Genomic DNA, 4,935 nt, shown 5'->3' with positions numbered 1-4,935 from the left:
GAAGATCTCCAGACGAAGCAGCACCGTCAGCACCCACACTGCAATTAGGAGGAGAGCTTATGGTCAGTCGTCCCCTGCGGCTCTGTGCCAGCAAAATGACCAGCCAGCTGCAGTGGGGACAGCGGACACTCTGCTTCTGATGGAAGACAGATGCTTTGTGACTGCGGGAACCTCGTTACCAGCAGGGGCTCTGCAACGAGGGTCTCAATAGGAAGAGGCAGCTTTACTTGGTTTTGCTTTTATTTTTTTCGCATTTGTAAAAATTGACAGACAATGTTGCAAGTTTTCTCTGAATACAGCTGGATAGAAGTACAGACGCACTGTGGGGGGTTTAATCTAGCTCATGCACAAATGCCCGGTGGCCCAGGGTGATCGCTATTTTTTTTTTTTTTTTTTTGTGGTGCTGGGAATTGAACCCAGGGCCTTGTGCATTCGAGGCAAGCACTCTACCAACTGAGCTACGTCCCCCGCCTTTTTCTTGCTTTTTAATAAAATGATGTATCATCAATAACCGTGGGCGCCAAGCTGTAAAACAGATCTCTGACGTATGCTCTCCCTAACTGTAATAATGTGCCCTCTGGGGGTAGAGAGAGAAGATGGGAGGGGAGGGAGGGGGGAGGGTAGAGGATAGGAAAGGTAGCAGAATACAACAGTTACTAATAGGGCATTATGTAAAAATGTGGATGTGTAACTGATGTGATTCTGCAATCTGTATTTGGGGTAAAATTGGGAGTTCATAACCAACTTGAATCTAATGTATGAAATATGATATGTCAAGAGCTTTATAATGTTTTGAACAACCAATAAAAAAAATTTAAAAAAAAAAAAAATAATAATGTGCCCTCTGGGCAGCGCTTGGGCCCCCATCTGCCTGGCCCCCGATAACTGCAATTATCCTCTCTGCTGGTGCAGGGCCAGGCTTTCTAGATCCTACCCGTGAGTGAGGTCACACAGCGTCACCTTCCTACGTGTGGCCTGTTTCACTTAAGGTACAAACTTCGGGGTTCACCCATGTTGCAAATGCTGCAAAGAAAACAATCAGCAGACTGAAGAGAGGATCTGTGGGTGGGAGAGAACATCTGTGCATTTGACAAGGGATGGATATCCAACGTATAGAAGAACTCAACAACAGCAAACTCAGAACAAACACGAAAAACCAAAATAGAAGACAGCCACCCCAAAGCAAATATCCTTGTTTTGTTTTTAACTTATGTTCTTGATATAGGCACAGATTTCTTATCTTTAAAGGTCAGGGTCTGGCTACCTGGCCCAGGCTGTCCTCTGGCCGCAGCTTCCTGGTTCCTGGCTTTGCTGTAAGGTCCTTCTGGCTTCCACATCTGGAAACGCCGGGGGGCCTGTGGGAGAGGCCACCCTCGCAGTGCCCATGTCGAGGCCCCTGGCCAGCTGCGGGGAGCACCGCTGCAGTGCTGTCTTAGCTCTGGGCTGAGGGCTCCTGGTAGTGCTGGTGTGACCTGGGTCACGTGCGCCCTGGGACCATGTGGGGACATCCTGCTGCCTTCAGGCATCCATCCCACAGGAGGCCTGGCCACGGTCACCAGAAGGGAAAGCTTCCTGGTTAAACTCTGAGCCTCAGGAGTCTTGCTCCAGGCCCTCAGAGTTCACTTCTGCTTTGTTGCCGGACTGTGTCTCTCACTTCCCTAATGTTGTGCGAAGGCCCCGGGAAAAGGAACCAAGTCTCTCCTGCCTGCGGTCATCTTCGGAGTGCTCATTTGCCTTTCAGAGACAGCAGGGTTCCTGGCCAGGACAGCTGTGAAGCCCATCTGATGAGCTTTGAGGCTCAAGGGTGCAGGCAGAGGAAACAGGTGCCAGGGAGGCCTCAGAGAGGCCCAGTGTCAAGGAGGCTGGTCCCCAAGGAGCATGCGCAGAGCACAAGAGTTGGAAGCTGGCACAGGGCAGGATGGCCACCGGGGAGGGAGGGAGGGAAAGGAGAGGAGAGGCTGGGAGCAGGAGACAAGGGAGAACACCGCACCAGATTGTAGTCAGTGGGATGGGGGAGGCAGGGCCTTGCCTCTACTTCCCCGGGGGAGGACCAAGGGACTCCCAGAGGCTGAGCCTCTTTCTTTTGGGACTCAACTTTAAAGAAATTCCCTTTCACAGCCCCAGGCCTCACAGGGAGGGTGGGCACAGGGGGCAGGCTCCAGGCCTCAGGCTGCCCATGGCCACCTGCGGTGCCTCCTCCCCTTGGCCTGGCAGATGTGGCTCGGGGTCCCTCTGCCGGCAGTTCTCCCTGGGCTCTCTCCCTCCGTGGCCCCCATGGCCAGCTAACTAAGTTCCTGGTGTGTTTTGGTCATGCCCGTCTCTACAGCCACCACCCAGCGTCTATGCCATCGCCCCCAAGAACACCATCAGTGTGTCCCCACTCCCCAGGCCCAGCCACAGATCAGAGCTCTGTTCTTTAGGCACCAGACACGGTCTGCCTCCTCCTCTGGAAGCTCTGATGAGCCTGCCTACACCTGTAGCCGCCTGGTGCCCTTGTCCTGCCCAGCGTCCAGCGGCCAGCTTTGTTCCTGGTTCTAGCTGTGCGGACTGCAGGTGCTCACCCAGTGTTATCTGGAGGAATGGATGGGTTTGTGGTGGGATTCTCCTTCAGGTTTTTTAAGACCTCCTCACTTCCCCACCCCAAAGAACTGTCTGGGACATTCATCTGTCACATTAGAAACAGCAGGAACCATAGCATGGCTGGTGGGACCTGGGGGCTGCTGGGCCTCCCCACCCTGCCAGCACAGTCTCTGTTCCCTGGGAACCTGGAGAGATGCCCAGAGGCTTCAAGCCAGCCACTGCCTCCCACCCGTGGGCTGCACTGAGGACTTGCCCTCAAGTTTCTTTGGGAGAAATTATTAAAAAGCCTGTTTATAAGCATTAATGGAAGGATTTGCCTTCTGCCATCACACAAGTCATTCTTTCCTTGGCCCATATTGGCTCATGGTTATTTATCTGGGCTTCAAATCTTTTGCAACTTAATAATCAACGTCACAGTTTCCCTGTGGGCACTTTTCTCCGTGTCTCCTGAACCTCCCGCTATCCGCCGTCACTCCCTGGCTGGTGGTCCTGTGCCTAGTTACCTCTCCTCTGAGGTTCATGCTGTAATGCGAGGGGACACATTTTTCTTGGCAGTCTCTGCACAGTGTGAGATTTTGAAGGATTTAGATGTGCTCTGAGGGATATGTCACTTGGAGAGGACAGTGACTTCTCTGCCAACCAAGGCTTTGGTTACTTCTTTGCAGTTGGCTTGAACCTCACACCCTCAGGTCTGGCTGGCACCAGGCTCAGGGTGGCTCTTGCTGCACAGTAGGACCCTGCAACTGCACGGCCCCACCCCGCCCTGTCTGGGGAGTGCTTGGATTCTCCATTCTCAACCCAACACCAGACCTTGGGCAGTGTCTTTGCAGTTGGGCCTGTTCCAGCCTGTTCTGTGCTGATGTTGGTCCTCAGCACTTGGGGGCAACTAGCAGTCACAGAGTCCTGACTTGGGCTGGAAAGAACCTTTGGGGTTTTATCTGATCATCTCTCTCAACAACCCAGTGGGAAAACCCAGTTGCTGCCCACAGGACAAGCCAGCTGTGTGCCCAGGATGGGCAGAGCTGAGCCTGGGGCCAGGGGGTCGGGCATCCGGGTCTCCACTCCTGACCTGTTCTTCATTCCTACCTCGCCTCTCTCCGAGGGCCCTGTGGGCCCTGAGTTCATCCACTGTTGCTGTTTTTGGAGATGGAGGCCAAGGAAGAAAATGAGAATAGGAAATCGTGTGCCAGAGACTCCAAAGGTCACAGTAGAAAGTTCCCAGCTTTCGGTTTCCAGAGGAGACTCAGGAGGACTGGGGAAGAGTGAAATGTGCCTCTTCTGGCAGAGAGGGAGGGCTTGGGAAAACTTCAAAAGGGCACAGATTTAAAAACTGCCATTACTCTAAGCTCATAAGGACTCAATAAAGTAGGGTCAGAGAGGGGCATCTTTCTTCAGAAGAAAGTATCAGGTACCAGGAGGGCTGTTCGTGGCTCAGTGTGAACTCGGGAGTCGCCCTCTGGTGGTGAGGGGCGGGTGGTGGGCGTTAACACCCAGGGTGGCGGTGCCCACCCTGGGGCTGTGTAGGTGGCCCTTGCTGTGCTTTCCTGGCTTATCCCAACTGGGGCAGAGTTCCATGTCAGCCATGGCATCTAGACACTGAACTTTTCTGCTAAATATGTTGCTCATCTATTTTTGGGTCAGGTTGAGGCGAGACAAAGAAAGGGGTCCCTCTGTGCAGAATCCTTCATTCACCCAAAGGCTTCTGAAGGTCCAGAACCCCAGAGAGGTGGAGAAAGCTCAGAGCTGGACACTGTCCTCGTGATGTGGTGGGGTGCCACAGGCCCAGGTGATCTTGGACCTTCATCCTGCCATCGATGGTGACTGGGGTCCTCTGTTTCCGTGTCCCAAGCAGCCACCCTGCGGATTCCTTCCAGTGTGTTTCCTGGGGCCACCAAGAGCCTTCTGCCCTTCACAGTGCCTTCGTCCACTGCTGGGCAGGCAGACGTCTCTTTGGAGACACACTCGTGTCTGGACAAGAGAAAAGAAGGACGAGCCGTGGTTTCTCAAGCCTCCTGCAGATGTGACGTGTCCCTGGCGAAGCCTCTTAGCCTCCATTCCATTTGCTCACAGCTGGACTGACACACGTCCAATACCAGGAGAGCAGGAACGCATGTTCCTGAGTGTCCCCAATGAGGAAGCGAACAGACAAGCAGAATGGTTCCTTCCATTCAAGAGAAAGACAGGCCCTGCTTAGAGAGAGGGGGCTTGCACTGCATTAGCCAGCCTGAAAGAAGAACCGTCCTCGCCAGGGCACTCTGAGAAGTTTTTAAAGAATGAAATGATGAAATAATAAGCAATCCTGGTCTCCTCTGGGTAGGGCTTGCTTTGCTTTCTGAGTTTCAAGATGACTATGGG

General features: G+C 53.4%; 1 non-coding gene across 1 annotated transcript; it reads right to left on the bottom strand.

Moving 5' to 3' along the window:
• Window positions 1-398: 398 nt before the first annotated feature.
• Window positions 399-467, bottom strand: Trnas-cga. The gene has a single exon. It is a non-coding gene; the product is annotated as a tRNA-Ser (tRNA).
• Window positions 468-4,935: the final 4,468 nt, after the last annotated feature.

This window comes from Marmota marmota, unplaced genomic scaffold (genome assembly GCF_001458135.2).
Source record: "Marmota marmota marmota unplaced genomic scaffold, marMar, whole genome shotgun sequence".
NCBI classification, from domain to species: domain Eukaryota; kingdom Metazoa; phylum Chordata; class Mammalia; order Rodentia; family Sciuridae; genus Marmota; species Marmota marmota.
This window is presented reverse-complemented; position numbering and strand designations above follow the sequence as displayed.